Source organism: Cucurbita pepo, chromosome 2 (genome assembly GCF_057944985.1).
Source record: "Cucurbita pepo subsp. pepo isolate OVF chromosome 2, ASM5794498v1, whole genome shotgun sequence".
In the NCBI taxonomy this organism is placed as follows: Eukaryota; Viridiplantae; Streptophyta; class Magnoliopsida; order Cucurbitales; family Cucurbitaceae; genus Cucurbita; species Cucurbita pepo.
This window is the reverse complement of record NC_141799.1, coordinates 6,038,510-6,053,588: the sequence shown is the minus strand read 5'-3', so window position 1 is coordinate 6,053,588 and position 15,079 is coordinate 6,038,510. Positions and strand designations below refer to the sequence as shown.

Below are 15,079 nucleotides of genomic sequence, written 5' to 3'. Positions count from 1 at the left end.
AATACATACCCATTAAATAAATTGAACTTATTTTATTATAAATAATAGTTTTAATAAATATGATATTATGGTTATTAATAGAAAAAATTTAAGGAAACATACCGTTTTAATTTATATTAATTTTTTTTTGTTTATATTAATTTATAAAAAAAAAACAATTTAGTGCATTAACATTATTATCCTAATTTTTCGATCTAAACAAAGAGAAAAAATAATAATAAGATACATATAACAACTTAATTATTATCAATTATTTTATTTCCACAATGTTTCCAAATCATCGTTACTTAGAACATTTACATCGAGATCGATGTGTAAACGATACGGGGTGGTCAAGAACTAGAGGGAATTGATAGTAATTTTCATCCCAGCTTGGCAGTGGCCTGGGGTGGTGCATATGAAGAAGCTATTTCCTCTTGAGAGAGTGATTTCATCCTTGCCTGAATTGAACACTTTGGCGCCTCTGGGAGCTATGCAGCTTCTATAACCCCCCTCGTCCACTGCCACCACGTTGTGAACTGTCGGGTTATAGTTGAATCCTAGAAAAAAAAAATGTATGTATTCATTGCGATTTGCGATTTACGTAATGTAACGACCCAGATCCTCTTTGGGCTTTCCCTTTCGGGTTTCCCCTCAAGGCTTTAAAACGAGTCTGCTACTTGACTTGTGTTTTGATACAATTTATTTTATCTCCAGGATTTGGAGAGTTAGTAGAATATTTTCGACTTTCGATCCCACTTCTGTTTTTCATTCTTAATATAGTATCAGAGCATTATTCTTAACAGATACGATTACGCAAGTAAAACATTACTATTCAACTATCAAAACGGAGAGTTGAAAACTCACTTAATATGTCACCGACTCTAAACACCTTCCCATTAGGCCATCCTTCCACGCCCAGGTTCCATCCGTTCGAGTCGCCAACAACAAAAGTTGTAGCAGCATCGCCATGTTCGAAGCCAAGCAGCAGCAGCAACGCCATTGCAACAGCCACCGTGCTCATCGAAACCACTCCGCTGCTCCCCTCGTGTCGAGCCATTCGTGAAGTCGAAGTAGCTCTCAAAAAAGATATGGAAAACAATTGGGTTCCTTTGAAGCTTGAAAATGATAGGTTATAAAGATATGTAAAACATACAAAACTTGCCTTTTTCTTTTCCTTTGTTTCCTGCGGAGAAGTAGTGGGCCGTTTTTCAATTGATTATGTCTCCTCGTTTTGCTATTAAAAGAAAGAGAAACAATCTTCCTCCCTTCTAGCAGTAACCTCTCATTCCTTCCCCAATTATCTCTCCTCAGCCCACCTCAGTCGAAAAAAATTACAGTTTACAAAAAAAAAAATAAATAAATAATAATAATAATAATAATAATTAATTTGAGGAAAAAATGAGAATGGCTTTACCCAATTCACAAGACAAGATTTACGTGGAGATAGATATGATCAGTAAGATATATATTAAATCTTAATTTTATTTGTCCGATTTTTTTTAGAAATCACAGCCAATCATGGTTAAATATTCATTAAATCATGACAATTGTTTAGTTGAGTCAGAAACTAAATGCGAATAATTTATATGAATTCTAGGAAATCACATTAGATTCATAATATTAGATCAATAAATTTATATCAGTAGACAAATAAATAGATTAAAAATAAAATGGCAAAAAAAATTTGTGAACAAAATTAAAAGGGTGTAAATATAGATAAAGAGAAAAACGAGAAAAGCAAAACCCCACATAGTAAATACAGATAAAGAAAAAAAAAATAAGAAAAGCAAATACAAAGGACAGGAAAGCACAGAATGACTTAAATAACTCTATCAACTCTTTTATACAACAAAAACCATATAAAATAAGATTTTTAATAAAAAAATAATTATAGATATATAACATTTCATAAAACCCTATTTCATATTATTTCATAAAACCCTATTTCATGGCCTTAAACTCTTCTTTTCAGTTTGAGCTAAAATGAGATGTTTAGTATTTTTTTGCACACGACCCAAGTATGCACACATGGACCCACTAGGCGGATGTATACGTACCCCTGGGCCTGCCTTTCAGCTAGCTCACACTCGTACTACCAGAGCCATAGAGGGAAAGGAGCCCACATAGTATTATGGTGTACAGAATATCGTATCATAACATTATGGCAGACATAAATGTCGTAACATACGCGTCCATACTAATCATGACGAGGAAGTATCCCGATGCATATGACACAAAAATGAATGAGGTCTCTGTAGCTTCAAATCATATAATATGTAGATTGTGCATTCGTTCTTTCATAAACGTTTTCAAGAATACATTATTGACATAACAACATTTCACCGTCTAGAAAATAAACATGCTAACATGGTGTGCACAATATCATAGCATAACATAAGTCATAATACATCATCACGTAGTCTTGACATTACATAAGTCATAACACTACATAACATAATTTACATCATAGCAATCATAAAAAACGACACATGGAGGGGCCACAGAGAACGTGCCATTTTTTATGGTTGTACATTCTCAACCGTCTAACATCGTGATCTTGACACGCTCATGACAAGCCTTGAGGGAAATCCAAGCCTCCTATTTATTTTTCGTTTGTCTTCATGACTTCATTGGACCTTAGGTGAGGTTTGTCTTCGTCAACCGAATACAACTTGTGCGGAATTCAAGCTTGCTAGGGCCTACGTGTGCATGTTCAACCTTCTGCAACCCAACCGACTTGCCTCTATACTAGTTCAAGTTATTCGACTCGACCTTGCCTCTACTTGAGGCTAAGGTCTCTCACGTGCAACGTCACGTCTCAATTCTCATCTTGGTTTCCAATTGACATGGCCATCATGTTTTAATGTCATCCCAAGTCCTGGGATGTCATCGATTAACTTAGCTCGCTCGATCATGCTCATCGAGAACAAACCCATATGTCGCTCACATGATCGAGACGTCCCAAACATCCATCCATCAAGTTATATCGAGGCGTTGGATCATCTTGTGTCCATGTTAGTTCATTTATAAAATCTATTATGGATAGCAAGTGCATAATCCAACCTCTGACACATACACAATGGCACAATATTGGCCCACCAGTGTCGTGCGGCACTGTCTTGGAATACCCATTTCAAGAGAAGTCGTCGAAGACACTCGTCTGTGACACATGAATATGTCATAGGGTAGCTCACTTAGCCACAGGGCCCAGAGACGGTGGAGAGTTGACATCACGCCTCCTCCTAAGGTTCATGTATAGACAATTTTTGGTATGATAGTTGTAAACATGATTTTGGAGAAATGGGCATACCGCGTCAGGAAGAGTTCGTCCTATGTCCAATTGACACCAAATTTGATGAGTTTTCAAATTTTATATGAACAAACTTGATTTCAGAATGGCATGCCCAAATTCCCTTTTTGACGTTAAGGCCTGGGGCCCTACCCGACCCTTCAACAAGTCTATCAATGACACTCTGTCAATATTGTTGCCTCTGTCTTGCCTATGCACATTTCTATGGTGGGTTAGATGATGCACCATCCTCCTCGGTCGCATCATGGCATTCATATTTTTTCGGCCTTTACGTGGCTGGTTGGACATCACTATTATGTTGTCACCTTGTCTTGTCTATACGTGAGGGTCACAACCTACTCTTTTCATAGTATGATTCAATTCATCCAACCATGCCAACATCATTCAATTCATCCAACCATGCCAACAGTAGAACCACTTATATAGCTGGCCTAAGTCGAAGTTACAAGATAATCCTAAAACTGGTTCAAAACCGCTCCTTAAATTTCAATTTCACCTATGTAAACCCACGTCATCAAGTTATGGCAGGATATACAATTTAATTCATCCAACGGTGTCAACTAATTCAACTTTTAGCCAAAAGGTAACTTAGATGGACCAAAATGAGGTCATACTCACTCAATTGCAAGTCCCAAAAGTTCGAATAACTCAAATACGAGCCAAATATGTCAGCTACGTCGAAATAGAGTCACTGAAACCGAGCTCAGCCAACGTTAGAAGGCACGTGAGTCAGAATATTGATTTGGTTTGGTTATGGGGTGACTATGGAGCAGGATGTCGCAAGGGTTGCCGAACTAGGTTCGGTTGCAGGTAAATTTGGGTGTGCGGGTCACTAAATGCCCATGTTTTGATCAAGCATGGGCTCTAATTGCCTTTACATTTGAACCTTAAGACGCCTTTCATCAGGACCACCTTCATGAATACTATGTTGTCCACTTCAAATCTTAAGCTCCTACGCCTCTCATCAAAATAATTTTTCTGTCTACTCTGATTTGTGCGCATTCTCGCCCTGATCTGTTGTACGGCCTATTGGTAGTCTGGACTAACTCGAATCCCAGCAACACTCATTCACCTACCTCGTCCCCAACAAACTTAGGACCTACACCATTTCCCCTATTATGCTTCAAATGATGTCATCTCAATAGTTGCTTCGAAGATGTTGTTATAAAAAAACTCCATAAGATACAACTTAAATTCTCAACTACCTGCAAAATCCAACACACAGGCACGCAATATATCTTCCAAGATATGGTTCAAATGCTCCATCTAACCATCGGTTTGTGGATGGATACCAGTAATGAAGTCAACGCGAGTACTCAATGTTATGAAAAACTATGATAGATATTGGGTGCACAGCGTGGGTCTCAATCTGACATTGTCGATACTTGCACTCCATATAGTCTAACAATATCTCTCATGTATAGTTAGCCTAACGGTCAATAATATAGGTATCCTCCCCAAGTAAAAAGTATATGGACTTGGTAAGTTTTTCAACGATCATCTACATCATTGTATATCCTTTCAGAATTTTTGTAGACCCACGTTGAAGTTCATTACTATATTTCATATTTCCAATATGGAATGCTCAAAGGTTGCAACAACCATACCATCTTTGGTTGGTCATAATCCATCAACCATCACCCCTTAAGGCCATAAATGAGTCTCTTGAGGTCATAAATAACTCCCACTTGTTGATACACCATTAATTTTCTAACAACCTACATTAACTCATGGATCTTACCTAATTACCCTTAAGATCATAAATAGCTCCATATAAAGTTTCATATCATAAATCAGCCCCTTATAAAGTTTCATATCATTTAGAGTTCTTTACGGTCTTGAAAATATCATAGAATTCTTATGGAGTACTTTTGGTCATTTACCAACCCAAATCTTGGTTTAAATCCTCGACATATTCCAATGACCTTGAATATTTTCATAATCCTTCTAAACCATCACATAAGGAAAAAATTTATACTATGCAAAGGTCATTTGGGTCATAAGCCAGTGAGCCATGATTATAGGGGATTTTGGTCATGTTTTAGCTACCCATGGCTTTGCCCCTAACCTAATCCAATGACCACAAAATTTCATACATAACCTTGTCATGTCATTTGAAGCTTTCCATTACAATTTCATGAGGAAAAGAGTCCATTTAGTAGGTTCATGGCTCAAGTGCATCCTTGAAATCAACATTCATGTGGATACTAATGCTGGAAAAATATCAAATATTTAACCCAACCTTAATTCCAACCCTTTTTTTAAAGTCATTTAAGATAACTTGATTTCTTCTATTAACTAGATTAATGGTTTAACCAATTTCATGTATTACTTGGACTTTCAAGTCACATCCTCAAAACCATGCTAAATTGGACTTTCAAGTCACATCCTCAAAACCATGCTAAATTGGACTTTCAAGTCACATCCTCTAAACCTTGCTAAATGTCCAACAACAGACCCATTTACCTATATATCCTCACAAACTAAATTTAAAAGATTCTCCTGGTAGAAAGAGGGTACAGATAATTGGTATTGCAGAGGCATAGTGGATATCATTACATGTAATAGAACTTGGGATACTAAATCCAACTTCAAATAAAGGGTCTTGGAACGTTGACTACCACAATACCTTTGGAACATCTTGAAATGGGCTATTTTTCTAAAAAAGAAAAAACAAAAAACAAAAAACAAAACAAAGGTTTATATTGAGGTATGAAATATATTGGTGTAAGGGTATAGGGAAGATTACCATGGAACTTTTAGTTGATTTAGAGACACATTCTACAATTGTAATCATGGCGATCCTTCGCCCAAATCATTCTTAAATTTAAGACATATCCTGAAAGTCTCGTATTGTAGTCTATCTCCATAAAATTTCTATAACACTTTGACCATGATCGTAACACCTCATTGATACTTTTAAATCACCTTAGAGGCTCTAAAAATGCAACCTTGACATCTTTTCAACCCATAATTGTCATCATACTATTATATAGACATTATTCTCATATTCTCTAGTAGAGTTTAGGTGACATCTCCGTAGTTGGCCCCATAACGCAAGTGTTGGGTTATGGAGCATGCTGCTTATTTATAGCTCGTTCTACGGTTCTACATAATAAAGCTATATGTGGTAAATGTCATATAATGTAAATGGTCATATATAGTGAAACAATATATAATAAAAGGTTATAGATGATTATATATGGTAAAGTTATAGTAAACTGAACCATATATATACAATCTTAGTAGTGCTTTTAAAATGTACTTTCTGCCTTCTCTATATTGTCTCTTACCGTCCATACTTAAAGTCATCAATATAAATCTTTATTCAATTTTCCTCCTCTCATTTTCTCTTTCCTGTTCTTTGTGATATCTAGATCGTGTGTTGTGTTATTGTGTGATCCTATGCACTGGTATCAAATTTAGGCGAGATTCATCATGATCAGTGAAGATCGAAAGCTCAAATGTTGGAATTGAGAAGTTTGATGGATCCGATTTCGATTTTTGGACGATGCAGATTGAAGATTATATGTACGAGAAAGATCTTCACAAACCCCTATAGGAGGTGAATTCGGATATGAACACGGAGCAGTAGAAGCTCAAGGATCGGCAGGCCTCAGGGTTGATCTGGTTGACGCTATCAAAAAATGCGGCGTTCAACATCATCAAGGAGAAGACATCATCAGATCTGTTGAAGGTACTGTTGAGTATGTACCAAAAAACGTCGACTATGAACAAGGTGTATTTTATGCGGAGATTGTTCAATTTACAAATATTTGACGGTGAATCTATTGCTAATCATATAAATGAATTCAATATGATTGTAAGTCAACTGAGATCAGTGGAAATTAATTTTGAATATGAAATTAAAGCATTGGTTTGATGTCATCTTCACCGGAATTGTGGGAAAATAATATTTTCAGACCCTCTGCAATCAAAGCAAGTTCACGATTAGGAGTTTATTGATGAACCCCTCATCATCTCTATATAACAGCATAAATACCACTTGCGTAAACGTATCATAAAAAGAGATATAGTATAGTAATCTAGACATACCTTCACGTAGATGTGTCTTTTCCCATCATCAATTCTCACATTGCAGACTTCTGATTTTGGTTTCTTCATCAAACCTTCAGTATTATTCAATTCAATCATAATGAGCAACAAATCATCGAGTTTGGTCAAGAATTGAGGGTGATATTATCTACTAAAATTCCTCAAAACCCCAAAATCGTACCTTACATTTCCAAGTTCAATCTCCTTCTATAGTCCCTCTTGGGTCACGAATCCTTCCTGAAAGTGTAAATCGTCCTCTAACGAGTCTATACCAATCAACCACGATCAATTTCATACCCTGCAGAGTGAGAATTTAGAATATGAAACTCTAAAGCCAACCCATAAAAGTCATCTTAAACTCGAAACACGTACTCTCCCTTCACAAACCGGGCTCAGCTACTGTTGGTGGACGGAGATGGGAAAAATTTGTCCGTCTCTACCCTGCTCCAGAGACGTTTCTACCGTCAAGCTGATTTTGAATCAATTTAATTTAATAAAATAATAATAATAATAATAATCAAATTTCATTAAAAGAAAATAATTTAAAAATCTATACATTTCTTTAAGTACTAAAAAAAGGTTTATTTTCAATCACTTTTAGCATGTATTTTAAAAATGTCAAAAGTTTAATTAATTTTTTTTCTAAATATAGAATAAATTTGACTTTCCTTTAAATTATGCTATTTTTTTAATTATTATTTTATACCTTCTTAAATAAATGGATGACTATTTAATTTTCAATTTTAAAAATTGGGTTAGCTTTCTTTTATCATTTCTTTACCATAAAATCTATTATTTGGAAGAAAGTATTTAAGTTCTAAATAAGATTTGAAAGCTTTCTTTTATCATCGAAAGAAAGGATTTAAATTCTAAATAAGATTTTAAAAAAACATAACATTTTAATGATTATTCGACCATTTTCATGTTCTTAAATAAACGTTTAAAATTTTAGTCATATTCCAAAAATAAAATAAATTAAAGTAATTGAGGTATGCTCTATTTCCCAAATTCAAGTTAAATAGATTAGAAATGCTAAATACTAACGAAATGAGATGGACCTCCTAATAGGAAACGACTCCCGGTGATATTTGGAGCAACTTCGAGGGAGGGAAGACAAGGGTACTCGCAACTTCGAGGGAGGGAAGACAAGGGTACTCGCAACTTCGAGGAACGGAAGACAAACGTACTCGCAACTTCGAGGGACGGAAGACAAGCGTACTCGAATTTAGCGAAATACCGGCTAAGGCCAACCAAGTATGGTTGGACGACTTGTTTGATGCATGAGACACGTGCCTCGTGGCCCTTGTATGTGTCATTTATGCTTTATATTTATGACGTTGTGACTATATTATATGATAATGATGTATAATGTATGACGTATGATGACATAATTGAGTTATATGATAATGCCATATGATATTATATGATGTTTTATGATGATGTTATATGATGACGATGATGCATGACAACATGACGATGTAAACCGAATCTTTAAATAATTAATTATTTATATTTATATTTATATAAATGAAGATTCTTAATTAATTAATTATTTATATAATCAATTCATTATTTATATTTATATTTATATAAATGAAGATTCTTAATTAATTAATTATTTATATATAATTAATTATCTCTCTTTCTATATTTGTGAAGGTAAACCGTACTAATTAATGAACAAATTATTATCAATTATAAGCATTAAATTAATTAATTTTAATCATTAAATAATATTTTTATTTTAAATTTCAACTTTCACCATTAAAAACTAAATACTGATACACATTAAATAAATTGAACTTATTTTATTATAAATAATAGTTTTAATAAATATGGTATTATGTCGATATAAGTTAAATAGAAAAAATTTAAGGAAACATACCCGTTTTAATTTATGTTAATTTTTTTTGTTTATATTAATTTATAAAAATAAAACAATTTAGTGCATTAACATTATTATCCTAATTTTTCGATATAAACAAAGAGAAAAAATAATAATAAGATACATATAACTACTTAATTATTATCAATTATTTTATTTCCACAATGTTTCCAAATCATCGTTACTTAGAACATTTACATCGAGATCGATGTGTAAACGATACGGGGTGGTCAAGAACTAGAGGGAATTGATAGTAATTTTCATCCCAGCTTGGCAGTGGCCTGGGGTGGTGCATATGAAGAAGCTGTTTCCTCTTGAGAGAGTGATTTCATCCTTGCCTGAATTGAACACTTTGGCGCCTCTAGAAGCTATGCAGCTTCTATAACCCCCCTCGTCCACTGCCACCACGTTGTGAACTGTCGGGTTATAGTTGAATCCTACAAAAAAAAAAAAAAAAAAAATGTATTCATTGCGATCTAACTGCGAATATATTTTATATAGATGTAACGACCCAAATCCTCTTTGGGCTTTCCCTTTCGGGTTTTCCCTCAAGGCTTTAAAACGAGTCTGCTACGGAACTTGTGTTTTGATATAATTTATCTTATCTCCATGATTTGGTTAGTAGAATATTTTCAACTTTCGATCCCACTTATGTTTTTCATTCTTAACATAGTATCAGAGCATTATTCCCACTTATGTTTTTCATTCTTAGCTGTTAGACGAACACGACTCTCCACAATGGTATGATATTGTCCACTTTGAGCATAAGCTCTCATGGCTTTGCTTTGGGTTTCCCCAAAAGGCCTCATACCAATGGAGTTGTATTCATCACTTATAAACCCATGATTTTTTTTTTTTTGTTTTTTTTTTTTTTTTTTTTTTTTTTTTTTTTTTTTTTGATCTTTAACACTCCTCCTTGTTTAGATGCTGTGAACTCCAAGTTTTTTTCCGAACACCCATCTTACTCTAATTATCTTTCTGTTTAGAGGTCGATCAACCAACTCCTAGGTTTTGTTTTTCTCGATCACCGAAAGCTTCTCCTTTGACAAGTGCATCATCAACCAAAGCATCTTGTCGTTCATCTTCCGACTCTTCTTGTCGTTCATCTTCCGACTCTTCTTGTCGTTCATCTTCCGACTCTTCTTGTCGTTCATCTTCCGACTCTTCTTGTCGTTCATCTTCCGACTCTTCTTGTCGTTCATCTTCCGACTCTTCTTGTCGTTCATCTTCCGACTCTTCTTGTCGTTCATCTTCCGACTCTTCTTGTCGTTCATCTTCCGGCTCTTCTTGTCGTTCATCTTCCGGCTCTTCTTGTTGTTCATCTTCCGGCTCTTCTTGTCGTTCATCTTCCGGCTCTTCTTGTCGTTCATCTTCCGGCTCTTCTTGTCGTTCATCTTCCGGCTCTTCTTGTCGTTCATCTTCCGGCTCTTCTTGTCGTTCATCTTCGGGCTCTTCTTGTCGTTCATCTTCGGGCTCTTCTTGTCGTTCATCTTCGGGCTCTTCTTGTCGTTCATCTTTGGGCTCTTCTTGTCGTTCATCTTCGGGCTCTTCTTGTCGTTCATCTTCGGGCTCTTCTTGTCGTTCATCTTCGGGCTCTGATACCATGTTAGACGAACACGACTCTCCACAATGGTATGATATTGTCCACTTTGAGCATAAGCTCTCATGGCTTTGCTTTGGGTTTCCCCAAAAGGCCTCATACCATGGAGTTAGTATTCGTCTAAGTGTTGGATGATGGAAGCCCACATCGACTAATTTAGGGAATGATCATGGGTTTATAAGTGATGAATACTAACTCCATTGGTATGAGGCCTTTTGGGGAAACCCAAAGCAAAGCCATGAGAGCTTATGCTCAAAGTGGACAATATCATACCATTGTGGAGAGTCGTGTTCGTCTAACATTAGCATAGTATCAGAGCATTATTCTTAATAGATACGATTAAGATTACGATTACGATTACGATTACGATTACGATTACGATTACGATTACGATTACGATTACGATTACGATTACGATTACGATTACGATTACGATTACGATTACGATTACGATTACGATTACGATTACGATTACGCAAGTAAAATATCAGTTACTATTCAACTATCAACACAAGAGTTGAAAACTCACTTAATATGTCACCGGCTCTAAACACCTTCCCATTAGGCCATCCTTCCACGCCCAGGTTCCATCCGTTCGAGTCGCCAACAACAAAAGTTGTAGCAGCATCACCATGTTCGAAGCCAAGCAGCAGCAGCAACGCCATTGCAACAGCTACCGTGCTCATCGAAACCGCTCCGCTGCTCCCCTCGTGTCGAGCCATTCGTGAAGTCGAAGTAGCTCTCAAAAAAGATATGGAAAACAATTGTGTTCCTTTGAAGCTTGAAAATGATGGTTATAAAGATATGTAAAACATACCAAACTTGCCTTTTTCTTTTCCTTTGTTTCCTGCGGAGGAGTAGTGGGCCGTTTTGCAATTGATTATGTCTCCTCCTTTTGCTATTAAAAGAAAGAGAAACAATCTTCCTCCTTTCTCTCTAGTAACCTCTCATTCTTTCTCCAATTATCTCTCCTCAGCCTACCTCAGCCAAAAAAACAGACAAACAATAATTGACAGGTTTAATTTGAGGAAAAAATGAGAATGGCTTTACCCAATTCACAAGACAAGATTTACTAGGAGATAGATATGATCAGTAAGATATATATTAAATCTTAATTTTATTTGTCCTATTTGTTTTTAGAAATCACAGCCAATCATGGTTAAATCTCATTAAATCATGACAATTGTTTAGTTGAGTTAGAAACTAAATGCCAATAATTTATATGAATTCTAGTAAATAACATTAGATTAATAATATTAGATCAATAAATTTATATCAGTAGACAAATAAATAGATTAAAAATAAAATGGCAAAGAAAATTTGTGAACAAAATTAAAAGGGAGTAAATATAGATAAAGAGAAAAACCAGAAAAGCAAAAGGCCACCTAGTAAATAGAGATGAAGAAAAAAAAAAAAAAAAAAAAAAAGCAAATATAGAGAACAGGAAAGCACAAAATCACTTGAATAACTCTATCAACTTTTTTATACCAGAAAAAACCATATAAAATAAGATTTTTAATAAAAACATTAATTATAGATATATAACATTTCAAAACTTTTAACAATGGACCCATGTAAATTAGAAAAATAATTTGATAGAGTTCAAACTGGAAACTGATGTCATGAGCTTACCTAGGTTGGCTTTGATTTCAAAGGACAGAATCGAACTTTCATTAATGATAACTTCTGGACATCAACCTAAGCTAATCAAGTAAGTGGTCTTACTATCGGCATAGTTATATTTGATGTTGACACGTGCCTCGTTGTTCGGCACGTGTCATATATATTGATATGTGTGAGTTGTTTGTGGATTGATATGTTTATCATATGTTATGTATATGTTATAATATGTGAATTACGGTACGATGTGTTCAATGATATGTTTGAGATAGGATACGATAAGGATGCACAAGACGAAATGTGACGATAGGAGTAAGATACGTTCATGAAACGTTAAGGTTAGGTTACATACCGAAGTGCTATGGATATGAGAGATTGATAAAAGAATATGGTTAGGTTATGTGTAGTGAGGGATATGGGTAGAAAGGGATAGGTTTGTGATAGATTGATAGAACAATAGCGTTAGGATACGTTCATGTGATGATATGACTAAGGTACGTTCATGTAACGACATGACTGTGATAGATATAAGACGTTAAGGCTATGATAAGTAAGGGAACAATATGACCAAGAAGTGTTTACGCTATGATATGATTATGATACGATATGTGTATGACGGATATATATATATATATATATATATATATATATATATATATATATATATATATATATAGATATATGTTGTCATATGATATGAAATATGTTATGGTATGAGATATGTGATAAATTGAATTGTTTATGATATGATATATTGTGATGCAATATGTGCGGAAGAAAAGAAAAATGACCAACAAGGGATGAAAAATATTTAGAAAAATTACAGAGTTTTCGAAGAAAATAATAATAAAATATTCGGAAAGTGTCAAATTACCAAAATACCCCTAGAAGGATGGATAATCACGAAAATGCCTCTCTAATCATAATCAGAGCATCTACCGTGACCATTTGAGCAACATCTTTCAAACCTTGAATCTCAGCCGTTGGATATGATCTAGAAGACGGACAGATCATCACATCCAGCGGCTGGTATTCAAAACCAAAGTCGGTGAGGCTCTGATCGGAGTAGATATTTCAAACAGATATTCCATAAAATCAAAACCGCCAATTCACGACGATTCTGGAGCTCTCAATGTCGGTTTAAGCTTCTCCTATAAAGTCTTAAGTTGGGGCAACAATATGGAACAAGAATCGAGCAAGGTTGAGAGCCCATTCAAGAGTTATGAGCGTTTAGATTGTGGGTCTCCTATTCTCTGATTTCTTCAAAATTCGAGAGCAATTCTCCACCATTTCTCCCCAAACATATTCTTATAGTTTCTAAGCAAGATTACCCACAAGTTCTATGAAGGAATGAAGTGCTGAAAGTGCCCAGAAACCATTTCCCCAATTCAATCCCCCATTGAAGAACTTAAAGGAAAGCTTGAAAATGCAATCCGGGGATACACGACGATTCGTCGAGCAAGAACGATCCCAATAAGTTTCTGCACCTCCACGGAGTGTTTCCGTTGAAGCCCACGAAGAGAAATAACCTCGGGAGCGTGCCCAATTGAAGGAAATCGATTTCGGGCTTAAGTTGGGGATAAGTGACGAAATTCTATCTACGGTCCGTGCCCAATTGAAGGAAATCGATTTCGGGCTTAAGTTGGGGATAAGTGACGAAATCCTATCTACGGTCCCTTTTCCTTCAAATTAATGATTTCTTTAGCTTCAGATGAAGGATTTGAGTAATTTTGATGAAGGAATCGAGAGTCGAAACGTCGTAGAACAAGTTACCCAAGAGATCGAAAATCCGACGTTTCGGGAAGTTGCATACCGAGAATGATCTCTCAAAATTAAGGTCCCACACTCAAAGAATGTCCTCCAAACTAATTCATGTAGCTTGAGGAAAGGATATGGAAGAGATTCCATGGAGAAATCGGGCCTTGAAAACCCCTAAAATTGGTTGCCCAATGATGAATCCCCTGTTTTAGCTCCGGCGAGAAAAATAATTTTGGACGAATTTTGGTGGCGAAAATCTTAGGCTACGATAAAGAAGAAGAAACTAGACACAATAAGGAGTCTATGGAAGGAAATTGGAAGTAATTCGGATACCGGAAGCTCAAGAATGGAGGTCCCGAACGTCGACGATGAGGTAAGTAGCCACATTGGATTTTTCTTAAGAAATACTTGTAGGAATTGCTTGGATTTTCATATGAACCCTAAACGAAGTATGACACAAGGATATATGAAAGAAAAATCCAAAGAACCGTGAGTTAAGGCTTTAAACCGACCAAATTACTCGAGATTTAAGGAACATTAAGATAACCCACTAAATGAGCTCTGTTGTCTATAAAATTTTGTTGCTGAGCATAATATATCATTATAAGGTTATGTATGAAATTTTGCGGTCATTGGATAAGGATAAGTAGGTAAACCAAGAAACGGGGGAGAAATGACCATAATGCCCCTAAGGATATCTACCTACGGTTCATGACCAAGATAACCTCCAAATGCTATGAAACTCTACAATAAATCTTATTTATGATGCTTGATTAGGTAATGAATTTTGAAAACCATTGTAACTCGTTAAGGAGCAAAACCAAGAATTAGGGGTAAAACGACCATAATGCCCCTACGGAAGACTACC

At 35.4% G+C, this 15,079-nt stretch overlaps 1 long non-coding RNA gene across 1 annotated transcript; it reads right to left on the bottom strand.

Moving 5' to 3' along the window:
• Nucleotides 1-229: 229 nt before the first annotated feature.
• LOC147793417 (uncharacterized) lies at nucleotides 230-1,078 on the bottom strand. The gene is made up of 2 exons (XR_015419778.1): nucleotides 847-1,078; nucleotides 230-539 (listed from the first exon to the last, which is right to left on the bottom strand). It is a non-coding gene; the product is annotated as an uncharacterized LOC147793417 (long non-coding RNA).
• Between the last annotated feature and the right edge of the window lie 14,001 nt (nucleotides 1,079-15,079).